This window comes from Oryctolagus cuniculus, chromosome 4 (genome assembly GCF_051225735.1).
Source record: "Oryctolagus cuniculus isolate XC-2025 breed Fujian yellow rabbit chromosome 4, ASM5122573v1, whole genome shotgun sequence".
Taxonomy (NCBI): domain Eukaryota; kingdom Metazoa; phylum Chordata; class Mammalia; order Lagomorpha; family Leporidae; genus Oryctolagus; species Oryctolagus cuniculus.
The window spans coordinates 118,292,278-118,319,180 of NC_142870.1; the positions used below are offsets into that span (position 1 = coordinate 118,292,278).

Below are 26,903 nucleotides of genomic sequence, written 5' to 3' on the forward strand. Positions count from 1 at the left end.
CAGGCCACTTCTGACTGACTGGGTTGGGTCACTGCTGAGGACCATACAGATCATTTGTGTGGTAGATGTGCCAGCATGGGTGAGGTTTGTACCCATGTGGGCTAACTCTGGGCATTGATCATCTTGGAAGAGAGGAAGTGAGGTTGCAATTAAGCCAGCATGATGATATGTGAGGTTGAGATTATTCCAACATGCATGATCATACCCTCTTGTCTAATGATTGTAGAGGAGATCAATCATGCCCAACTTGGTGTCACCCTGGATTCTCACTCTACAATTGAACACTGACCAGAGTTCCTTAGTCCCACAGAGCACATGCTTCCGGGTACTCAGTTAAGGAGCAGACACTTCAATAAGCCACAGAGGCATATTTCAAATATAAGATCAATCAGTGGAGAAAACCAACAAGTGTTTTAACAAATGCCTGAAAATAAATTCAAAAATACAAGAAACAAGAACAAGGAAAACAAAATGACTCCCTCAAAGTAACACAACAACACTTCAATATTACAATGTGAGGACGAAGAGATTGATCAAATGCCTGGAAAGACATTTAAAAGAATGATCATAGGATTACTCAAAAAAAATGAGAAGGAAATCCATGTGTTAAAGAAATCTATACATGACACGGATGAAATATTTTCCAGTGAAATAGATTGGGAAGAGAAATGAAACTAAAATATTAGAAATAAAGAATTCAGTAACAGACTTTGGGAGGCAGAAGAAAGAATATCTAAGGTAGAAGATAAATCTTTGGAAATACCTAAGACCAAAAAAAGAGAAGAAAGAAGGAAGAAGAAACAGGAATTAGACAAATGACCTAGTCTACAGGTCTCAGGATTTTTAAAGGTATGGAAAGAGAGAATGCATTAGAAGTCCTATTTAGTGAAATAATAACAGAAAACTTAGGCTTAAAAAATAAATACATAAACTTGCCAACCCAAAATACTGTACCCTGCAAAGTTCTCATGTATGAATGAAGGTGAAATAATGACTTTCCATAATAAACAGAAACTGAAAGAATATATCAACCTTAAACCAGTCTTACAAATGATCCTTAAGAATGTGCTAAATGTTGAATCACAGAAAGATAATCATCGTTATGAAACAATGTGAAGGCAGAAAATCTCCCAGTAAAAGTATAAAGGAAATCCAAAACAAAACAATAGGAATATTTTTAAAAAGGGGACAATTTGTTACTTAAATGTAAATGGCATAAATTCTTTCCACTGTGGGATACAACATAGGGATTTCTTTAAAAATTAGAAATAGACACGTCATATGATCCAGCAGTCATATTACTTGGTATATAACAAAGGAGATGAACACATTATATCCAAGAGATACATGCACAACAATTTTTTTTTTTTGGAGATTTGGACATTTTAATTTGTTTTGAAGTCACATTTTGCAAGCTAAGAAACAGAATCAACCCAAGGCAACCCAGCCTCTGCTAATGTTGGCTGAGTTTGGCCAGCGTTAGCAGAATGGCATCATATAAGAGGGCAGCAACAGAGTCAGCAACTCTAAAGGGTAACCATTTATCCCTAGTTTTCATGAGGAAGCAGCCAAAAGCTCTTTCTATAAAGGCATGATATACAAACATTCTGATCTATAAAGCACAGAATGGCCCCAAATTAGGTCAGCTGACTTACTGGGGAACCAAATCGTAGCTGGTCAAAGGCTGGTAAACAGATACTAAGTGTTTACATTCTGAAAACCTGTTGTGGTCTAAAAAAATTTCTGGCTGCTATCATTAAGAAAAAAATATGACAGATAGACCTTTCTTGGTATTTGATTTTGCCAAGGTCTTCCACTAGAGCATGAAGATAGAGATAAGTACCAGGGATATGATATCCAGGTATTTTAAAATAAATTACATAGTAAAAGGAAATTAGGCATACTAAATTCTTCCATTTGCTACAAGAACAAATTGGATGAAGACTACTGAAAAGAAAAGCTCAACTCTGAAGAGTGGGGGCAAACATTTTCCATTAAAGCACAACCTCCTGCATTTCCAGGTAACACTGCTCTTCCTCCATGATCTGCATTCACATGGAAAAACTTGTCAGGAGCTTCTGCCAGGGCCAGGAGATGAAAAAGACAGCATGTCCTAATTAGCTAACTGTAAACTCAGTTGGCATTTTTGGAACAGACTCATGAAACCTGGCCATCGGCTGTTAAACATCTGCAAGCTGCAGAATCCCTTCTCCCTCAGCCAGTTTCTGCTCAGCAGCTCAGAACTGAGTGCGGTCCCACTGTAACTCCTCTTCAGGGATAGGTGGGTGCTAGTCATCAAAGTCTGGAATGTCATCGTAGGAGTAACCACGGTAGCCTTTGGATGCATAGTAGGCGATGCGCAGGTGGTAAAATCCTGGCAGGAACACCAGAATGCCAATGATCAGCACGGGAATGGCCCGGTCTGCCCCCTGGTGGCAGAAAGAAGCAAATACATCAGCACTGGATGTCCTGGGTACACTCCATGGATTAATATTTTATAATTTTCTGAAAATTTTCATTGGGTAGTACACCAGAAGAAAAGGTTTATATCTCTTTTACTCTTGATCATAAATGGAAGAAAAATGGTTAAGTGCTAAAAATTATAAGGAAGAAAAATTATGCATTCTCACAACAATGTTTTTATAGCAGCACTGTTCACAACAGCCAAAAAATGGAATCAACCAAAGTGCTCATCATCAAATAAATAAAGAAAATGTGATACACACATATGCATACACACAGTGGGACATTATTAAGGAGTAAAAAAGAATGGAATTCTATCATTTGGGTCAAAATGGATGAGACATAAGGACAATATGTTGATTGAAATAATCCAAACATTAGAAACACAAATACCACATATTCTCCATTATTTGTGGGGGCTAAAGTTTAAAAAGAAAAGAAACAAAACAAAACAAAACAGAAAGCAATGCCTTTATCAGTATTGCTGCAAATAGAGTCTTATTGTTTATCTTTGTCAAACAAGTGGTTAAAAATGACACATTACTGGGGCCAGCACTCTGGCACAGAATGTTAAGCCTCCTCCGCTTGCGGTTTCCTCATCCCATATGGAGGCTGGTTTGAGTCGGGGCTGCAGCACTTCCAATCTAGCTCCCTGCTAATGCGCCAGGGAAAGCAGTGGGAGATGGCCCACGTGCTGGGGCCCTTGTACCCTTGTGGGAGACTAGGAAAAGGTTCCTGGTTCCTGGATTTGGACTGGCCCAGAACCAGCAACTGAGACCATTTGGGGAGTGAATAACTAGATAGAAGATCTTTCTCTCTCTCTCTCCATATCTGCCTCTCAAATAAATAAATAATAAATCTTAAAAAATGATATTATTGGGGCCGGTGCTGTGGCTCAGCAGGTTAACACCCTGGTCTGAACTGCTGGTATCCCATATGGGCACCGGTTCTAGTCCAGGCTGCTCCATTTCCCATCCAGCTCTCTGTTATGGCCTGGGAAAGCAGTAGAAGATGGCCCAAGACCATGGGCCCCTGCACCCACATGGAAGACCCAGAAGAAGCGCTTGGCTCCTGGCTTTGGATTGGCACAGCTCCGGCTGTTGCAACCAATTGGGGAGGAAAGAGAGAGGAAGACCTCTCTCTCTGTAACTCTTTCAAATAAATAAATAAATCTTAAAAAAATACAAAAAATCAAACATTGCATGCATGAAAACAAATTAAAAAATATATGACTGCAGTTTTATTGATCTGTGATTATTTTAAAATGTACTGTTTCTGAGAGAAACTGACTTGTTTTCAAGTGATTATGTTTTATTGCCCTTGCTTCTGCTCCTAATGATCTATGATATTTTACTGGTTGAATTATATTTTGTGGAGAATTAAGCCTTTGACTATAAAGTATATTAAAATATGTTATCTCAAGAAATAAAAAAAAGAAATACAAAAACATAAAAAAAAAAGAAGGAACAGATGGAGGGGTGGTGGGTGGGCCCCTGTACACATGTGGGAGACTCAGAATAAGCTCCGAGCTACTGGCTTTGGATCTGCTAAGCTCTGACTGTTGCAGCCATTTGGAGAGCAAACCAGCTGATGAAAGGTATCTCTCTCTCTCTCTCTCTCTCTCTCTCTCACTATGCCTTTCAAATAAATAAATGTTTTTTTTTTAAAAAAAACCTTTGTACCAAAATAAACTTTTTAACTCCATATTCCTGTGAATTTTTTGAAGTGTCTATATATTGTAATGAGTAATCTAAATCTCCATACTAATAATGGGTTTCATTGCTCAGTATAATTTAAATTACTAAGATGGAATACTTATGTTTTTCCTAGGAAACTAAGTTATAAAAATATAAAAGATAAAACCTGAAAGTGCTGGTTGAAATTTTATTATTAATGACTAAGATAAGAGATTTTTGCATTTAAATTTATAAGGAAAGGAGATTTTTTTTTGGAGAATAGAATATTTAGATCAAAATTTACTTTGAGAAGATTAATCAGGCAATTAATACAATATATTGCTAAAATAAAAATTATGAGCATAAATTCTGGGTGTTTACGGAAGTAACGCAGGGCATAAGTGATTAGAGTTCTAGCAATGGGTATAGAAAAATGAATCCTATGACAACTAGAAAAGTTAGACAAAACTTGGCAATGGATTTTATGATAGAGTGAAGAAAATAGATAATTAGAGCAAAATTTCATTTAAATATGAGTGAATTACATTTTTGTGGATTTTCAACAGAGATTGGGAAGGCATAAGACACTATTTTTAAAAAGTAAAAAAAATAGCTTTGTTTGGGTCCAACACCAAGTACCAAATCTGAATGAGAAGGGAAAAAAAGTCACCTGAAAATCACCTAAATATTTGGAAGCATTATCTCTCTGAGTATGCTCACAGTAAGTTTTCATATATGGCAGATTTGCTATAGAGTATTAGTATTATGCTATGGCTATTTGGCAACATGCCCATGGCTACTGAGATTCAACCTGTAAATACCTAGCCTAGTGAGATACTAAATGAGATTTCTAGTTTAATTTGCAAGTACCTGAACATGGACATTAATATTGAGTGGTATTGATAGTGAAGAAGCTTAAACCAAGTGAGGGAAAACAATATATCAAGCCATTTTTGTAAATGATGATATAAAGGAAACGACTACATATATTTGTATGCAGCTTGACCTTCATTTCCCCCAGTGTGTCAAAATGTGCAGTTGTCTGACTGACAGCGGGTTGATCCAAGTCTACTCTAGACTACACTGCACACACATCAGATTGACTGTGGAATCTGTGATTTAATGATTCAGAGAATTAAACTGTTGATGTGACAGTATTAAAATTGGCAAAATTCACATGCTGACTAGCATTGTAATTGCTTTATCTCATGATAATATAAATAATATTCTAAGGCTTTTCAGGATTATTTTATGACTTTTCTAACTTATCTGAAATACAGAATACTGGAAAATGGATAACATTTCAAGTTAAATTTATTCCTTCTTTATTTTTTAAAGATTCGTTTTATTTATTTGAAAGTCAGAGTTACAGAAACAGGTAGAGACAGACAGAGAGAGGTCTTCCATCTGCTGGTTCACTCCCCAGATGGCTGCAATGGCCAGAACTGCGCCAATCCGAAGCCAGGAGCCAGGAGTTTCTTCCGGGTCTCCCACGTGGGTGCAGGGGCCCAAGGACTTGGACCATCTTCCACTGATTTCCCAGGCCATAGCAGAGAACTGAATTGGAAGTGGAGCAGCCGGGACTAGAACCGGCACCCATATGGGATGCTGGCGTTTCAGGCCAGGGCATTAACCCACTGTCACAGCAGTGACCCCAAATTTATTTTTTCTTCCTGCTCTTGCCATTTCTTTCTAATTCTAAAGGGGGAAATGAACTTGAATATAATGATATATGAGAAATAAAAGACAATATTTTCTTTGGCAAATCTGTCTTCAATTTTGAGAAAACTGTCTCGTGCAAAAAAGAGGCACAGAGAGGCAGCAGGTAATCTCTCAGACATTCAAAATTGCTTGTAAATAAGAATATTATTATATTATATTATATTTGTCTGGCCCCTGGTGTGGACATTTACTTGAAAACAGTAGAGGTGGTGTCATCATCAATTAAACTGCCCTTCTCGGCAGGGAAAAGAAATCAAAGTCCTTCTTTTTTTAAATAATTAATGTCTAGTTTAATTCTGCTGATGCTATTTACTTATGGGAAGTCTAGAAAAAAAGGTAACATTGGTACTTTAATATGCAGTGCTCATTAAATGAATATTGTCAAAATGGATTATTGAAGTATCCTTAGCATCTCTAAGTAATATTTCTGACTCAAGCACTATGTGACATTTAGATGATTGAATGGATATAAAACTTTATAAAGATGCAACTGTAGGAAGATATTGGCTACACTGAAACAAAAGAAATTGGTTTTATAAATGTTTCTTAATTCATTCACCTCAATTCTATATTAAAGCTGAAAATATATAAACCACAGCCAGGCTGTGTTTACCCTCTGAAAAATAAAATTCAGCTTGATCCTATGGACATATTTTCAATTGTGAGTTATTTCAAAAGAGAAGCTTTGTTTTTATGACTCTTAAAATAGTTCAGCATTTCTGACAACACTAGCAGGGTGGTTTAATTACTTTCATGCTAGGATAACATTTTCCTGAACCTTGCTTTGAGAACAAGGGCTTGATCACTACCTGCAAATCCAGTGCCTACCTTAAGCCAATGTATAATAGCAAGGATATCTTTCTGCAGAATTCAATGTGAAGGAAATCATTATAATATGAAGCCCATAGGTTCATTCCCATTGTTTTCAGTCCATTCAAATTGTGGCCAGATACATTCACTGTTGAAAAAGGAACTTTGTTGAGCTGTATGAAAGACTGGTGGTCTTCATGCATCTTCATTCTCTAGTCAAGGCTATAAACTGTCAATGTGTGAAATATTAAATAGTAGTAGAAGTGGCATAAAATTGTTACTTAATTCAGAATAGTTCAGCAATGATCAAAAGCTTTGAAACTCTCCATAGAAGTTAAATTACTGAGAATTTCTCTTGAAAACATAGGTGTATAACTGAACAAAAACTTAACAAAATATTTTAGTTGGAACATTGCTAGTCAGTGAATAAAAAGAAAATAATCAAGCATAATTCTAGGCAGTGATTAAAATACACAAAATAAAGCAAGAATTTATGTAAAATGAAAATCATTGAATCACATAAAATGATCACTACATTGTTGAGTTAAAACCAGCATATGGTTTAGATTTAGATTTAGATGCATTAATAGGTTTGCAGGGAGAGGTAGAAAGAATAGGAGAGACACAGAGAGAGAAATAGATGATATAGATTGACGATGGGAAGATAGGCATATAAACAGATTAAAATGTTGATAATGATATCTGTTGAGTTATATGATTAATGTATTTTATTTTTCATCTTCTTTGTTTTCTTTTATATCTATGGTTTCTGAAATTTTTACCAGGAGCATATATTTCATTTTTGGTGAAGTAAAGAAAATTCTTTAAGAATAATCACAATTAAGTCAATCTAGACAATATACCAAAATATTATGCATGGTAAATTTTACACTAATTCTTCTGAAAATATTTTATTCAGGTTTCTATATATAAATGATAATATCAATTTGGTTGGTCATAAAGACAAGGACTGTGAAGAATCATCCATTTTTAAATTTATTTATTTATTTATTTATATTAATAAAAAAGAGAAAGAAAAAGATTGCGGCAGAGAGACTTTCCATCCCCTGATTCCCTCCCACCATGAAGCTGGAATTAGCAGGAAGCTGGAATCACAAGCATAGTTGGGACTCGAACTCAGGCACTCAGATATTGCACGTAGGTGTCCTAAGTGATGTCTTCACTGGTATTCCAAATGACTTCCTTGAGGAATAATTAACATTCAGATAAGCAAAAAATGGAAAATATTTTTAAGGGAGTAGAATTTTACTATAAGAAGATATAGATGAAAATGCCATAGTTAATTTACAAGGTAATGAGCAAGCTAGTGCAACATAATGGAAATTCAGTTAGATAAACAGATTGTGGGCAATTATTCAGTATCTCTAATGTCCAAATAGTGATGGATATTTTTAACCTCACATAACCTCCTGTCTTCTTCTGCAATCTCAACTTACACCAATTTCTTCAGGGAATCACTGTTCTCAGCTGTATAATTTTACCTTAGCTGTATATATTTGCCTCCTATCTGCTCTCCACCTAAATTCTGTCCTCCTCAGGGTATGCTCACTGATCCCTGTGCAAAGAGACAGAGAGAGAGCTCTCATCCACGGACACACTCCCCAGATTCCTCATTAACCAGGAACTCAATTCACATCTCCCATTTTGGTGTAAGAACACAATCACTTGAGCCACCAACCCTGTGTCCCAAGGGTCTGCATTTGCAGGAAGCAGAAGTCTTGAGCCTGAGCCAGTTATTGCACCCAGATACTCCAAAATGGCACATAAGCATCTTAGCCACTAGGCTAAACGATCACTCAGTATCCCTCTCCTGGGTCTTCACAGGGCTGTTTCCACTAAGACACTCAGAGCTCAGCTTTGAGTCGTGTCCTTAAAGAAGGAGACAAGAACGGAATTCCTGGAGCCTGGCGTCAGCCTGGCCCAGCACTGGCTGTTGTGGCCATTTGGGGAATGAACTAACAGATTCTCAATCTCTATTTCTGTCTTCTTACCTTTCAAATAAATTAATTAATAAATCTTTAAAAAAGAAGTCTGACCTGACTTGGTATTTACCCATTCTTGTTTGATTACTATTACTTTCTGGAATGCAATCTCTATGTAGGACAAAACTTTACCCTCCTTTTCACCACTGTATTCCCAGGACCAAGAGAGGTGTCCATTGTATATCTGTTGAGAGAAACAATAAATAAATTCTCCAGAATTCTTTGACAGAGAGAATTGAGAGACACTATAACAGGGAGGAAAAGAAAATTTTTCTTCCAAAAAGGAGAATATAGAAAAATAAAAGTTTCTAAATCCGTTTTATGAATTTAATTCACAAAACACAGGACATCAGTTCATACTGTTCTTTTACCTACTGATAGACCATTTAGGGACCCTCTTAAATGTATAATGAATAGCTTCAGATTTAATTACTTCTTTCTTTATTTAAATTGTAAATAATTAGAAGGTGCATATTTCAAACTGTGCCAATTTTCTCCTCTCTCTCCCATTTTTCTCTCTCTCACTCACTTGTGTCCTTTATCTCTTTATCTCTTCTTTCTCTCTCTCTCACAGACACACACACACACATACACACACATATACACACACAAATCAATAATAACACACATAGCAATTATTCCTAAGCCTTCAGGGACAGAAGGACATCTGAATGGTGTTAGTCACATATTACAACAAATAAAACTAAATCTGAAAAATAGGTATGTTTTTATGATTAGACTTCATAAAATATTTCCATTAAAATGCAACATTAAATTAATTTTTGGAGCATGTTCAGAAAAGAATTAGATTGGTCTTTAGTGTATTTAAAATCTTATCTAAATGGATTTCAAAGAGTTCACAAATATTGTTTGAATGATCAATGTCAGACAATGTCAAAGGCATTTTTACTCTGTGAGTATAAAGCATGAGCTTTGGGCTTATGCTTAGATATTTTTGATGCTTGGGCTATAAACCACCAAAGTTATGCTTTTTCTGTGCCATATTTATTTACTGTCTGACAAAGGCAAGAGACAGACCATTGAAGAATTATACTTTTATAGAAGAATTCCCATCAAGCATTCATTTTGGTCAAACTGCAATAGCTTATTTTTCTAGGCCTTGATTAGAGTTCTTTCAATTCTAAAGGGACTCTCTCAGAGACATTTTTCTGATAAACTATTACACCTATACCTAAAAAATAATGCATTTCTGGAAATATATAGTCCATTGTTTAGACATATATTAAGACTACATGTATCCATTATTTATACAATTATTTGAGATGACAGTGTGTTCTCAGAACCAAATCATACTCTTTAAAATTAAATACATTATTTAAAATTTCATAAACAACCTCTTTGACCTTTAATGAACATATATTCCAATTTTCCTGAAAATATAGTTATCTGTATATATTATATACGGAAAATAGCATAGAAATTGTTTAAGTTTCCAAGGTTAAATAAAATATAACTTTATAAACTACATTTTATATGAGTTTACTTCTATGTACCTCATTCCTCCATACAGAAGAAAGTTATGTTGTTACTAGGAAGGCTAGGGTGAGGGAGAAAAAGGGATTTTGTTTAGTATGTGCAAAGTTTGGTTTGTAATCATTAAATAGCTTTGTATCACAGATAGAGGTGACTTTTGCAAAACAATATGAATATATGTAAATACACTGAATTGTATTCTTAAAATGGAGAAAACGGTACATTTTATGTTATGTATATTTTACCACAATAAAAAAATTAAAAACAATGTACATTTTATGCAGATCAAATTATTGAAGGTTAGAAAGGCAAACTTGAAAACAGAATAGAACACAAGTATCATCAAAACTCTGAATAGACTCTTTATTTAACAGATAAGAACAAAAAATTCAAGGAGGGTATTGTTCATTATTCCAAATAGGAATAAGATTGGGTCTGATTCAACTATATCCCAACCTAACTTATCTTCACCAAACCTAAATTATAAACCAACTTTATATCCCAGAAATAGCACAAGCTAACATTGAAAATAGAACATATAATCATTTCTCCAAGTCAGCTCTTCACTTTACATTCCCCAATTTAACTAAAGCCACCATTCTCCCTCAAGCATACATAGCCTCCCACAGGTAATCACACAAGTCCTATCCCTTGAATTCTCCCCAAGTCTCTTGATTTTTGCTATGTCATTTTGCTGCATAGAATTTACTGAAAATCATAAAATCCTGTTTGTCCCTAAAGTTCTGCTACTACCAGCCTAACTGACATCTGCCATCACATGAAAATATACTGAAGCTTCTTATTCAAGTCTACAGTCTCTTTATTTTTCCATGTGAAAATCTTACAGATTGTCTTAGCCTACCTCTAGTTTCCCAAATGCTACCTCCTTCTCATAATTCCACACCAAAAGTACTTACTGAATGTCAAGGATGGTACACTGTTAGGTTCCAGAAGATTGTTGTGTAAGCCAGAATAGATACCAATATCCCCTCATGTAGGTTAATTTAGTTCTCTCAAAAATGTCTCACTACTTGAGTATGTACACTAGGAAAGAAATTCAAGGTGATATATTTTATCACTGATGTAAAGCAGGGAGAACACTGTTCTCATTCTAGAAAATAGTAATCTAAAATCAGAAAGTACATATACTATTACTTTTTCTTCACTTTTTATGTGATAAATTCATTATATTGTAGAATGTAGTAGGACTACTTCATATGTTTATACTTATTATCACACACTTTAAGAAAATGATGATGAGCAGAAAATCTACTCATTCTTATGACGTCTAAAACTGAAAAGGTGGGGCCAGCGCTATGGCACAGTGGGTTAATGCCCTGGTCTGAAGTGCCAGCATCCCATATTGGCGCCGGTTCGAGACCAGCTGCTCTACTTCCAATCCAGTTCTCTGCTATGGCCTGGGAAAGCAGTAGAAGATGGACCAAGACTTTGGGCGCCTGCACCCACATGGGAGACCAGGAGGAAGCTCCTAGCTCCTAGCTTCAGATCGGCACAGCTCTGGCCATTGCAGCCATCTGGGGAATGAACCATCGGATGGAAGACCCACCAACTCTCTCTCTCTCTCTCTCTCTCTCTCTCTCTCTCTCTCTCTCTCTGCCTCTGCCACTCCTCTCTCTGTGTAACTCTGACTTTCAAATAAATAAATAAATCTTTTAAAAAAACTGAAAAGTAGTTTGAATTTTAAAAATATGGAGGAAGCTGGGTGTAAATGATTGTGGAAAATATACTAATATAGGTACCGGCAATGACTTCTTGGAAAACACCCCAGAAGCACAGGCAGTCAAAGCCAAAATTAACATTTGGGATTGCATCAAATTGAGAAGTTTCTGTACTGCAAAAGAAACAGTCGGAGTCAGAAAAGTGAAGAGACAACCGACAGAATGGGAAAATATGTTTGCAAACTATGCAACTGATAAAGGGTTGATAACCAGAATCTACAAAGAAATCAAGAAACTCCACAACATCAAAACAAACAACCCACTTAAGAGATGGGACAAGGACCTCAATAGACATTTTACAAAAGATGAAATCCAAATGGCCAACAGACACATGAAAATATGTTCAAGAGCACTAGCAATCAGGGAAATGCACATCAAAACCACAATGAGGTTTCACCTCACCCCAGTTAGAATGGCTCACATTCAGAAATCTACCAACAATAGATGCTGGAGAGGTTGTGGGGAAAAAGGGACACTAACCCACTGTTGGTGGGAATGCAAATTGGTTAAGCCACTGTGGAAGTCAGTTTGGAGAGTCCTCAGAAACCTGAAGATAACCCCACCATTCAACCCAGCCATCCCACTACTTGGAATTTACCCAAAGGAAATGAAATTGGCAAACAAACAAGCTGTCTGCACCTCAATGTTTATTGCAGCTCAATTCACAATAGCTAAGACCTGGAACCAACCCAAATGCCCATTAACAGTAGACTGGATAAAGAAATTATGGGACATGTACTCTATCGAATACTATACAGCAGTCAAAAACAACAAAACTCGGTCATTTGCAATAAGATGGAGGAATTTGGAAAACATCATGCTGAGTGAAATAAGCCAGTCCCAAAGGGACAAATATCATATGTTCTCCCTGATCAGCGACAACTAACTGAGCACCAAAGGGGAAACTTGTTGAAATGAAATGGACACTATGAGAAACAGTGACTTGATCAGCTCTTGTCCTGACGGTTGATGTACAATGTAATACTTTATCCATTTTAGTATTTTTTTTGTTCTAGTAACATTGGTTGAACTCTGTAATTAACACACAATTATTCTTAGGTGTTTAAATTTTAACTGAAGAGTGATCCCTGTTAGGAATTTGGAAAACATTATGCTGAGTGAAATAAGCCAATCCCAAAGAGACAAATACCACTTGTTCCCCTTGATAGGTGACAACTAACTGAGCACCAAAAAGGAAACCTGTTAAAGTGAAATGAACACTAGGAGAAACAATGACTTGATCAGCCCTCACCCTGACTGTTGATGAGCAACTTGATATGTTATCCCTCTTAGTATTTTGTTTGTTTGTTCTACTTAATACTTTTGGTTGAATACTGTAATCAATACACAATTCTTCTTAAGTGCTGAAACTTAACTGAAAAGTGATCACTGTTAAATATAAGAGTGGGAATAAGAGAGGGAAGAGATGTGCAATTCGGGACATGCTCAAGCTGACTTACCTCAAACAGTAGAGTTAGGAACATACCAGGGGATTCCAATTCAATCCCATCAAGGTGGCATGTACCAATGCCATCTCACTAGTCCCAGTGATCAATTTCTGTTCACAACTGATCATGATGATAGGACTAAGAACCAAAGGGATCACATAAACAAGATTAGTGTCTGCAAATACCAGCTGATAGAATCAAAAAGGGAGAGAATGATCCAACATGGGAAGTGAGATACACAGCAGACCCATAGAGTGGCAGATGTCCTAAACAGCACTCTGGCCTCAGAATCAGCCCTTAAGGCATGCAGATCCGGCTGAAAAGCCCATGAGAGTATTTCAGGCATGGAAAGCCAAGACACTCTGGGGAAAAAACAAACAAACAAACAAACAAACCTAAATGAAAGATCTCCGCAAGTGAGATCCCAGTGGAAAGAACGGGTCATCAAAGAAGGAGGTACCTTTCTCTGAAGGGAGGAGAGAACTTCCACTTTGACTACGACCTTGTCTAAATATGATCAGAGTTGGTGAACTCAAAAGGCTTCCATAGCCTTGGCAACTCATGACAAGAGCCTAGGCTGATTACTGATGCCATAAACAAGAGTGTCAATTTGTTAAGTCAACAACAGGAGTCACTGTGCACTTACTCCTCATGTAGGATCTTTGTCCTTGGTGTGCTGTACATTGAGATTTAATGCTATAACTAGTACTCAAACAGTATTTTTCACTTTATGTTTCTGTGTGGGAGCAAACTGTTGAAATCTTTACTTAATGTATGCTAAACTGATCTTCTGTATATAAAGAGAATTGAAAATGAATCCTCATGTGAATGGAAGGGGAGAGGGAGTTGGAAAGGGGAGGGTTGCAGGTGGGAGGGACGTTATGGGGGGGGGGGAAGCCATTGTAATCCATAAGCTGTACTTTGGAAATTTATATTCATTAAATAAAAGTTTAAAAAAATCCATTGATTTCCATCTGCTACACCTGGCAGTTTGCCTGAAAGACTATTGTATATTCTAAAAAGCAGTAGAGCATACATAGACTAGAGAGTGGGTGTTACCCTATATATAAACCCTCCCAGACTCTCTACACAGCCATGTTCTGGAAGCCTTTCAACTGAATTCCCCTTAAGTACTCACCTAAAGATTTCTGTGGGGTTCTTTTTTCTTTTTTTTTTTTTTTAGGAATTTTTATTTTTTTATTTATTTTTTTTACAGGCAGAGTGGACAGTGAGAGAGAGAGACAGAGAGAAAGGTCTTCCTTTGCCGTTGGTTCACCCTCCAATGGCCGCCGCGGTCGGCGCGCTGCGGCCGGTGCACCGCGCTGATCCGATGGCAGGAGCCAGGTACTTATCCTGGACTCCCATGGGGTGCAGGGCCCAAGCACTTGGGCCATCCTCCACTGCACTCCCTGGCCACAGCAGAGAGCTGGCCTGGAAGAGGGGCAACCGGGACAGAATCTGGCGCCCCGACCGGGACTAGAACCCGGTGTGCCGATGCCGCAAGGCGGAGGATTAGCATAGTGAGCCGCAGTGCTGGCCCTAGTGGGGTTCTTCTGATTAAGGGGCACTAGCTGGAGAACAGATAGTATGAAGAACAGAAATTACATTCATGTTTTTTGTTTGTTTGTTTTTGCTTCTCATCTCTAGAGTGACAACAGGGAGCAACATTAGGCAACAAATGATGCCTGTGGGCCTGAAAATAGTGGTAATGCTGACTGAGGTTGACCACAGAGGACTGAAGATCCTAGCAACCTCAGGAGAAGCTCAATACCAAAGGGAACTTTTCTGCCTATGGCAGAGGCAGCCTTCCGTACAGAAGCAAAAAAAAAAAAAATTATAGCTCAGAGCTGGTGTCATGGCAGTGGGTAAAGCAGCCACCTGCAGTGGCAGCATCCCATATGGACATCGAGTTCAAGTCCCAGTTGCCCACTTCTGATTCAGCTCTCATCTATGGCCTGGGAAAGCAGTGGAAGATGGCCCAAATCCTTGGGCCCCTGTACCAACACGGAAGACCTGAAAGAAGCTCCGGGCTCCTGGCTTCGGATCAGTGCAGCTCTAGCCTTTGCGGCCACCTGGAGAGAGAACCAGTGGATGGAAGACGTCCCCCACCTCTGCTTCTACCGCTCTGTAACTTTGCCTTTCAAATAAATAAATAAATCTTTAAAAAAAGTATTATAGAGTATTATAGCTCTAGGTGCCTCCATGCAAAGGCTTTATAAATTCTGGATAGCAATATCTCTAATTTCATGCATTCTGTTTAAGTAATTCTGTTTTAGTAATAATTTTTCTATATAACTTTCTGAATTTATCAACATGAATAACTTCCTAAAGATCTTTGGTTTAATATGTTTGCTGTAACTCCTAAGCGTGGGTTTAACAATTGCTGGTTGCTGACTGACCTGGACTCAACAGTGGGTCACATCAAATGAGCTGGAGATATCACAATTTCCTTATTATAATATATAGAAAAGATCAAAAGCATATGGAGATAAAAATAATGAAGTTCATGTTCGTACTATATATGACCCATTCATCAACGTCCCAGTTTTCTCCCAAATTTGGAAAATGCCCTACTGTGTGAGGTTCCTTCCTTCTTAGAAACGTTCATGGTTATTCTCCACAGGTCAGAGATGAAGGTAGGGGAGGGCTACTATTGAAATGTGATTTGGTAGCATCTCCCTACCGCATCATGGGAAGTTGTATGGACACAGCTACTATCATAGAAACCAGCTCCAGAATAGTAGTTAGCATATTTTGATCCATTGATATCTTTGGCAGTAGCTAATTTGTCACTCACAATAAAATAGACAGTTTCTAAATGATTTGTCAATAATCACAGAGAGTACACTCATGAGCAGATGTCTAATTTCAGTCATTGTAGAGACCCATCTACTCATCAAATTTCTATCCAAGAGTGAGATTATCAACCCAGATCTTTCAAATGAAAAGCAGGCTGGTCCACTTACAGAGGGCTCTGAGATATCTTGCTAAGAAAAGTCCATAAATCTTCTTTAAATTTGTCCTTAAATGGATCCTATTTAGCAATTTATCAGTGCACCTAATTCTGTATTGGGAAAAGAAAAAATAGACATCATTCAGAGATCAACAGAAAATGACACTGAATTGATGTAACTGGTCAAAGTTGATGCTTATGGAAATTAGGAAATAAACAGATTTATGACCGAAGTCTTTTTCTTAGTGGACTCTGTGGATTTCCCAACTCTTGCTATAGTAATTCCTCAAGTTCCTGAAGTAAAGAGAATAAACAAGGCAGTGGGAAGGCTTTAAATTTTCTCAGACTACCAAAATGGCAAAACAAAAGGCAATCATTCATTCAAAAGGAATGTAAGTGGGATGGGTGGTGGTACAGGAGCATGATTTTAAAAGAATTAGAATTTATCCATTCTGTCTTAAAGATTGAAACTAAACCACAAGGAATAGAACAGATTGGCAGGCACATGGATAAAGTAACACAGGCTAAGTCAGTGGAGCCTGTGAGAGAAAAGTAAGCTTATTTCACTGGTAATAGACCAAGAAGTAGACCTACGGGTATAGCTAGAAGCAGACCGTGGAAGGTGTTCCCACAGGTAGCCGACTTCATTACTGGCCTTAAACATGAGCATACTCTCCACAGACAATGCTCCAAATAGCTACCTTAACAATGTCTGACAAAAATGATAAGTCTATTTTGCCCAAAGCCCCTTTTGGGCAATATTTTATTTCCGTTACCAGCCTTTTTTTTTTTTTCTTTTCCTTGATTTTTTTTTAACCACTGTTTTTCCTCCGGCTGCATTTAATTTCCTTGAATAAACTCAATGTGGTCACTGTGAAAACAATCCCATGACATTAGCAAATGAAAATAGTATAAAAGGACGCATGTCTTGTTAGCCATGTTCTCTCAAAAGACTTCAGGGCCTAAGATAAAACCCAGAGTATTATTTTGATTAAATGAAAACCACTCAGAGGAAAGAAATAATTTTAAAATGTCGCTCAAGCTATCCCAGTTGGTTTCAATTGCCCAGAAATTCAGTTGTGTGAAGTTGAAACATATGGCTTTTGCATCCTGTAGTGCTGATGTCATAAATGTCAGTCCAGATGTTAGCTATCAAATATAAGAGATGACATTCTAATGATTTCAATAGTATTCATCTGAGTTAATAAATTATTACACCAATAGTGGGGACATTTAGTTGTAATAAACTGTCTTCATTACAACAGATTTTAAACAGTTACTGTTTGTATAGTAAGTAAAGTAATAATATCGTATGATTTTTTACAGGAAATCTTTGGTTGCATAATATTAAAACAAATCCTTTACAGATTTATAGAAAAATCCTCAAAGAATGAAATAAGGAACTAAAATTCAGAAAGAAAATTACAATTTCAATCAAGTAAATAGAATATAAACCATGGATAAAAATCATCAAATGTTTCAGAAAGTTGAGAATATATATTTTATGTGTGTGTATGTGCATGGATATGTATAGCTACTGCATTTCTGCTGATTTTTTTTTTCACAATGGAAATCCATTACTATAGAAAAGATTTGGACTCTTGAAAACAATGAAATGTTTAATGAGCCACTTAAAATTACAAAATATTTTAAATACCAAGTCTCAAGTATTTTATAGGACCTTTCTTTTATAACAGTCCATCTAACCTAACAACCCTACCAGGAAAGTATTACTTTTATACATTACAACTTAAGAAATTAACCTTGAGGAAATATACCTGTTTAAGCAACTTGGTTGCTTTATAAGTTTTCATAGGGTACATAAAATATGGGTTCAGGTCCACAGCAAATACCATGTTCATGTAGGCCATGATCCTTATAAATGGTTGGGTTTCTATTTTTCATTCTTGTGTGTGACCTAAAGATAAGTCATTTTAAATCTCTCTGTTTCCTCATCTTTCCCTTTTTTTGCACCTCTCAGGTACAAAAATAAATGAATTAATCTAAGCTACCAACTCACTATAAGCACAGCTGGTTTTCAAGAGGAAAATTTGGGTTAATTCATGAGAACAAATGTCTTGATCTGGAAATAGATCAACTAGAAATTTTTCCTTGAAACACTGCCAGTATGCATTTAAAAAGAAACATTTCTTTTTCTGTTATCTTCAATTATGTTTGTGTTCATCAGTAAGGTTAGTTTTTAAAAATATTTAAAGGAATTAATAAGAAATAATTTATAAATTCAAAATGAATTTAAGACCATAAAGCTCTGAATTCTACCTGTGACACAAAGTGATATTCCTTCACTAGAATCACATATAAGAAATATAATTTTAATGTGTGCCAAAAATATTAAGTCACTATCTTAATAAGGGGCTTATCAGATCTGACTCTGCAGCTTTGTTAGCCATCAGCTGTTACTTTGTTACTTTGATTGTTTTTCCAAAGATGATTTTCCCATAAATGATAACGAGTGTCTTTAGCTAAAAGCAGCACATAAATACTCATTATCCTACATGAACACCTCCCATTACCCTTTGTTAAGTTATCATTAGTGAAGAGACACTACTCATCAGAGCATATCTCTGCTATTCACCATGGTGGCACTCTCAAACTGCATTCCCCGTAGGCGCTGTGATTCCAGAAGCTTTTCAGCTTTGTGGCAGGAAAATGTTTACCACATCATGAAAAAGAATGAATGAAGGAGGGTTGATCCAGACCTGCCCTTGCAGCTTGGCGGCTGTTATATTTTAATATAGGGTGCTCTGGATCAGGCACTGAGTGTCACATGGGCTTGAGGGACATAACTAATGAAAAAAAATCAATGGCCAGTTGTTTTTGAAATGTCAGAGAAAACTAAGGAAATATCTGAAATGTCAAAATGCACTTGAAATAGGATATAGTGATCCAAAGGCACAGAAGTAATTTAGGGTTTCATACACAAAGGCCCAGGAGCAGGGCGGAGAAAGTCCTTCAGCAATTGGTAAGTCTGTTGTCTGCTAACTGTTGCATTCAGTTTAGTTCCTGAAAGTTCTCAAGAAAATGGAAAGACTTTACAGAGGACAAGCAGTTGTAATTATGGTGGAATGACTGGAACTCTGCAAGAAGATTACAAAGTGATTATGAATCCTCTTATTCTGCTAACCAGATGTCTTTGTAAGGCATAGAAGTCATTTCAAATAAGGTTCATTGAAAGTGTCCCTTAGAATTGCAAGAGATATCATGGAAACCAAAGTAAAGGCACGTTTCCTGGGGAATGGAAAAGCACTACTAGTAGTCATGTATGTTCTGTCCTACTCTTGCGGCGGGGGGGGGAACACAAACTTTCTCCAACTCTGATTTTCTCAGAAAATTCACTCCATTTTCTCTCTCTCTCTCCCTCCCTCCCTCCCTGCCTCCCTCTCCCTGTGCAAGAACTCCTCTAGCTACTCAACTTGCATGAGTTTCAGCATTGCCATTCCAATGCCCAATCTACTAATCCTTGTGGGGAAATAGTAACCTCAACTGGCTGCAGTAGTTGCATATACTTGTTTCCACAACAGATTGCTGATAGGTATAGCCTAGTCTCCAGATGAATACCTCTTCAGATACCTGGAGCAGGAAAGTAGGATCCTTCAATTATTCCGAGAACCAGTCTTGGGAAGGGTAATGACAATTAAAAAGGATGCCTTTGCCAAGAGCCTACAGTGGCAGTCTTCTGAGTCAGCATCACAGGTCTTTCGTCTCAGTATCTGGCATTGCATGAGAATGTAGGATTCATGCCCATGCTGCACTGAGTCAGGGTACATGTCCCTGTTCAAGATTTTCTGCAATGAAACTCTAGAACAATTTGTTGATCATTTTCATTCTAGGAGATTGTAGGTGTTAGAAGCCAAAACTAGGTGTACATTTTGAGTCACTGGCTATAGCAGAACTGTGACCTATCCACCAATTATTAGCAATCTCAACTACACCCAGAAGATGTAGTCTGTGTAGATTTTCAGCCTGACCACCATAATAAAGTATAGGTCCTCTGAGAATTCACCAAGATGGGTTTCCCAACAACACAGGGAATACTGTTCTAGATGTGACTAATCTCTCTGTGCCTCAACTCCTACAGGGGCAAAAAGAAGATAATATTAATACATCTTTTTTACCAGGATTGATCAATGTTTGCAACACTTACATGAGTGCCTGTAATCAATGTGTTATATAAATATTTGCTATATAAATAGATTTATTTGAAATCAAATGAGATTATTCAATATCCTTGTCAGATTGACATATGGATATGCCACCCTGGTTGCTATGGTGAGTTGGAGGTTGGAGATGAGTGAGAAATATCTCTGATGAGTCAGCCAATATTTTGCCAAATAGAGAGACCAAACAATAGTGTCAGGAACACAATCAGAAGCAGAACCAAACTATAAGTAAAACTAAAACACTAAAATATTTATGAGTTCTTGTGTCTGACTATGGTTAATGATGATGGACTTCATACTTCCAGATACAGAAGAAAGTCAGTTCCTCTTCTCATAATGTTTATTTTACTAAAGCTTTTTTGAAATGGGTTCACCAAAAGATTTCTGAGCAATAATATTGTAAAGGTGTTAATATATCATTAAAGGAACTTTAACAAGTCCATGCATTTCCTTTAATGTCATCTTTACTTGTGACTGCCAAAAGAAGAAACATTTAACTTACATTAGCTACACAATTAGCTATCTCCTCTCAGTCTGTATTTCATTTGGCTGAACATCAAGCCATTTCAGTATTCTTATCACTAAATTTTATTTCCCCTTAAATATTTATTGAGTAAGAATCAATTTTGTTCCGTTAATTAGTTTGTTACCATGTCCTCTTGTCACCATAAATCAATTCACAATATGTTATATTAAAGAGGTGTTAATTGTCTGATGTGGTTAGTAGAAATTTCTTCACAGTTAAAATAACAGGAAAATGAGGGGTTGGATAAAGCTACATAAAAATTATCAAAAATAATTTGGAATAATAGTAATAGCAATTCAAGTTATGCAAAATATAATACTTAGGAAAATATTCTTAACTATGGATGATCTCAATATAATTTATAAAAACAAAAATGAAATTATCTATCTTTCCTAGGTGAGCCCATTTTTAAGAAGCATTACTTTATATCTATCTATAGGATAAAGAATTTCAATACAGAATGATTTGGGTTTAAATATTTGCTCATAATGTCAGTTGGCTTGAAATATTATTTACACCCTTTGATTCATAGTTTTTTCATGCTTAAAAACAATGACTATGCTGCCCATGCTTCAGGCTTGTAATGGGAATTACTTCGTATGTGGAATCACCTAGCACCATTCTAGGCATAAAACAATAAAAAAACAGCAATAAAAACCGTAACAAATAAATGTATTGGTATAAGCAAGTTAAAGATTTTCAACACTATTTCATGAGTCAATTACCAGTCAAACATGGTATTAGAAAATACACTTTCACCAGGAATGTATTTAATGAAAAGAAGTCATTAGTTATAAGACACCGGGAAATATAAGATAGTGGGAAAAAGATAAGAGAAAATTTCATGGAAAAAGAGAGTTTCAAGAATTTTGGAAAACCACCACTCTCAGTAACCTGTGCAGAGAGCATGGCCAAGAATCCCTTTGGTAAGGACATTAGACTCAATTAGCCTACTCAGCAGGAAAACTGCTAATCTGAAGGAGAAGGAAGGCGAGAGGAAGGAAAGAAGGAAGGTTTTTAAACTTCTTGGATTTTATGAGATGGGATTCTATTGCTATTCAGACTTCCCCTAAGTTTGAAGACAAAGGAAGGATGACCCTGATGGTGATTCAGAGACCCTAGGTGTTGTATACTGGGTTTCAAAACGTGGATTGGGGGAACAGGTAGCCTCTGTTCAAAATTTTGGGGACCTTTAACGTCCTTGGTTAAGTTTATTCCAAGGTATTTGATTGTGTTTGTAGTTATTGTGAATGGGATTGATCTTAGAAGTTCTTCCTCAGCCATGGCATTGTCTGTGTATACAAAGGCTGTTGATTTTTGTGCATTGATTTTATACACTGCTACTTTGCCAAAATCTTCTATGAGTTCCAATAGTCTCTTAGTAGAGTTCTTTGGGTCCCCTAAATAAAGAATCATATCATCTGCAAAGAGGGATAGTTTGAGTTCTTCCTTCCCAATTTGTATCCCTTTAATTTCTTTTTCTTGACTAATAGCTCTGGCTAGAACCTCCAGAACTATATTGAATAGCAGTGGTGAGAGTGGGCATCCCTGTCTGGTACCAGATCTCAGTGGAAATGCTTCCAACTTTTTCCCATTCAATAGGATGCTGGCCGTGTGTTTTTCATAGATTGCTTTGATTGTATTGAGGAATGTTCCTTCCATACCCAGTTTGCTTAGAGTTTTCATCATGAACGGGTGTTGTATTTTATCAAATGCTTTCTCGGCGTCTATTGAGATAATCATATGGTTTTTCTTCTGCAGTCTGTTAATGTGGTGTATCACATTGATTGTTTTGTGCACATTAAACCATCCCTGCATACCAGGGATAAATCCCACTTGGTCTGGGTGGATGATCTTTCTGATGTGTTGTTGCATTCTATTGGCAAGAATTTAACTAAAAAGTGATCGCTGTTAAATATAAGAGTGGGAATAAGAGAGGGAAGAGATGTGCAATTCGGGACATGCTCAAGCTGACTTACCTCAAACAGTAGAGTTAGAAACATACCAGGGGATTCCAATTCAATCCCATCGAGGTGGCATGTACCAATGCCATCTCACTAGTCCCAGTGATCAATTTCTGTTCACAATTGATCATAATGATAGGACTAAGAACCAAAGGGATCACATAAATAAGAACAGTGTCTGCAAATACTATCTGATAGAATCAAAAAGGGAGAGAATGATCCAACATGGGAAGTGAGATACACAGCAGACCCATAGAATGGCAAATGTCCTAAACAGCACTCTGGCCTCAGAATCAGCCCTTAAGGCATGTGGATCCGGCTGAAAAGCCCATGAGAGTATTTCAGGCATGGAGAGCCAAGACACTCTGGGGGAAAAAAAAAAAACTAAATGAAAGATCTCTGTGAGTGAGATCCCAGTGGAAAGAACGGGTCATCAAAGAAGGAGGTACCTTTCTTTGAAGGGAGGAGAGAACTTCCACTTTGACCATGGCCTTGTCTAAAAATTATCAGAGTCAGTGAACTCAGGGGGGTTCCATAGCCTTGGCAACTCATGACAAGAGCCTAGGGTGATTACTGATGCCATTAACCAGAGTGTCAATTTGTTAAGTCAACAACAGGAGTCACTGTGCACTTACTCCTCATGTAGGATCTTTGTCCTTAGTGTGCTGTACATTGAGATCTAATGCTATAACTAGTACTCAAACAGTATTTTTCACTTTATGTTTCTGTGTGGGAGCAAACTGTTGAAATCTTTACTTAATGTATGCTCAACTGATCTTCTGTATATAAAGAGAATCAAAAATGAATCTTGATGTGAATGGAAGGGGAGAGGGAGTGGATAAGGGGAGGGTTGTGGGTGGGAAGGACGTTATGGGGGGGAAGCCATTGTAATCCATATTCTGTACTTTGGAAATTTATATTCATTAAATAAAAGTTAAAAAAGAAACAAACAAAGTTTTGGGGACAAGGCCACACAGAGCTCTGGGAATGCAACTGCTGCCTGGCAATGCTGGGAGGACAGGACCTTGTATCTAGTGGGCCTGGAAGGCATCGCATAAAACTGAGACACATTATTCTTGAGCACTAAGGCTTGATACTGTTTGCTTCATTAAGTTATGGACTCACGCGGGGCCCATAGCTGCTTTCTTCTGGCCTATTTCTCCTTTTTGGAATGGGAATGTCCATCCTAAGTCTGTCTAATGTATATCGAAAACATGTAGCTTGCTTGGTTTCCCGAATTCACAGCTGGAGAAAACTTTGCTTCAAGAAGAATCATCACCTGGAGTCCTACCCACATCTGATTTCTTTGTTATTTCGTACTTCAAGTCTGAAGTTGATGTTGGAACAAGGAAATTTATATTTACTAAATAAAAGTTTAAAAAAAAAAAGAAAAAAAGAATCTAGCAGTTGTTGGAGTGGAATTGATGTATTTTGCATGAGAAGGGGACATGGATTTGAAGGAACTAGGGGTAGACTATTGTAGACTTAATGTTTGTGATCTCACAAAGCTCATTTTTTGATATTGGTATATAATGGTACTAGCAGGTGGGCCTTTAGGAATTCATTAGGTATCAACCTCCTAAGTTGGGATTTACTTTTATGAAGACACCTCAGAGAGACCCCATGTCTATAAGTCATGTTAGGACACAGCAAGATGAGAGACATAAATCGACCAAAAAGTGGGTCTTCACCAGACACTGAACCTGTCAGTCTTTTAACCTTAACCTTCCCAGCTTTCAGAACAGTAAGAAATCAATCCCAGCAGTTTTTAAGCCACCTCATCTTCAGTATTCTCTTATGCAGGCTGACCAGACTAAGACAGACACAAAAGCATGAATGTCATTATACACCATTTAACTGATTTCTGGTAATAGAAAAATATCTATTTCCTCAATATACTATACTTACATCTGTTGGAAAGTTATCACCATATAGTGATTTTGTTATAATAACTGTTGTGAGATCACAATAATATGTATGGCCACGATACCATAAATTAAGATTGATACATAAATTAGATGAGATCTTTTTATGCAGTACAAAATATATACAATTTTGTTGAAGATTTGTTTATTTATTTCAAAGTCAGAGTTACATAGAGAAGGGGGGAGAGAGAGAGAGAGAGAGAGAGAGAGAGAGAGAGACAGAGATAAAGAATCTTCTATCTGCTGGTTTATTCCCCACAACTGGCTGCAATGGCCAGCAGTATGTCAGACTGAAGCCAGGACTCAGGGTGAGGAACTTCTTTCAGGTCTCGCACATGGGTGGCAGGAGCCCAAACACTTGGGCCGTCTTCCACTGCTTTTCCCAGGCCATTAGCAGGGAGCTGGATTGGAAGAATAGCTGGGTCATCAACTGGTGCTCATAAGGGATGGCAGCATTGCCAGTGGCAGTTTTACCTGCTACGTCACATTGCCATTCCCAAATCTACAGAATTGTATCCATTTTAATTTACTTTCCTCCTGGTGATACACAAGTGTTTTACTTGTCTATTACTACACGAAGACTACCTACAAAGTGTAAAAAAATAAAAAAGATGCTCTATTTCTTAAATGTCTCCTCCTAACAAGAATTTTATAATGACTTCACTTAAGAACTCAATGACACATAAATTTGTAAAGCATTCCATATTTTTTTAAAAAATACCTCAATTTCAAATTCTATATTTCATTTGCATAAATTCAGAAGGGCTTATTCTTCCACTCATTTTGTATTTCTATATTGACACCATGTTCTAATTCATTTTTTGACTGGATGGAGAGAATTTTTCTCATGTTTGCAACTTATATGATACATTTGCCAAATTACTGATTATCTGCAGGTATTAGCCTAAACAGTTGTATGTTATATTTGCTGTTATTTGATTATTGCTTTTTTCAACACCCCATTTGTGATAAAGATAAAAGCTCCAAGAAACAACTTATTTCATTACCTTTCCCTTTTAAATTATAGGATTTTGTTACAGAAGCAAGTATGATCTCTATTTCTTTAAGCTTATGTTGTTTTAGGATATGGTTTTGCAGTGATTTTATAATTAGTCTTACCTAAAATATCGTGCATATATTTAATCCACTAACAAACTTTTATTTTATTTTAGCTTTATTCAAATCTAATTATTCCTACTTTTTGATCTGGCAGTTATTTTTAAATTAATTTTTGTAATCTTCTAATTCTCTCATCTTTCCCCCTCACAATTTCCAGTGTGCATTTTTATCACTTTTCCTACTTCTGCTAGGCTCCTCTTCTAAGCCAATAATTCGGGGCTCTGTAATAAGCACTCTTTCCACATTATCCATAAGATTTTTAAACTTAAAAATCAAATTTCATGTCTCAATTTTCATACTATAACACATTGTATGTTTATTTTTTCATCTTTGTTCATGCTCTTCCTACTTGCTGTCAGAAATGTTCTTTCACTGAATTCCTCCTATTAATGGTATTCTGATAACTCTCATTCAAATGTTCTCTCCACCTGATAGGACTCCTGGGTTAATGAATTAGTACTATGGCTTTTCTGTTTTTTTAGCTATCATTCTATTTAAATTAGGAGTACAGGAACAACAGTTTAAATCACTTATATAGTGGCAATATTGTAAGTGCCACACTATCACTACAGCATTCTACCCTGGTAAGTGTATAACAGACAGTCAAGTATGGTCTCAGACTTCAATCACAGTGCCAGGAAAAGGTCACTTTGTTTCCTGACATATGATGCAGATATCAAGAGATCTTCACCCAGTTACTCATGATTCAGTGTCACTTTTTGCTACTGTCTTTTCACAGGACCAGCTTTTTCTGTGTATCCTTACATGTTTTATCATTTCATGTTTCCAGATTTCTGCCTGGACTTAAAAATTAAATAAACATTCTACTCTGCTTCTCTTTGTTAGGAACTAGATATTTAAAAGCCATCTTCATATTTTC

The 26,903-nt window shown here is 36.8% G+C and overlaps 1 long non-coding RNA gene across 4 annotated transcripts in view; it reads right to left on the minus strand.

Moving 5' to 3' along the window:
- Positions 1–1,358: 1,358 nt before the first annotated feature.
- The window catches only part of LOC149127085 (uncharacterized), a 152,475-nt gene continuing 126,930 nt past the window's right edge, over positions 1,359–26,903 (minus strand). For 2 of the 4 annotated variants that reach the window (XR_016232588.1, XR_016232593.1), the window contains one exon: positions 25,076–25,305. This is a non-coding gene — a long non-coding RNA (uncharacterized LOC149127085). Of the gene's footprint in view, positions 2,430–7,712; positions 7,875–8,806; positions 8,859–25,075; positions 25,306–26,903 lie in introns of those variants that run through there. The other 2 variants (XR_016232590.1, XR_016232592.1) reach the window with 2 other exon arrangements.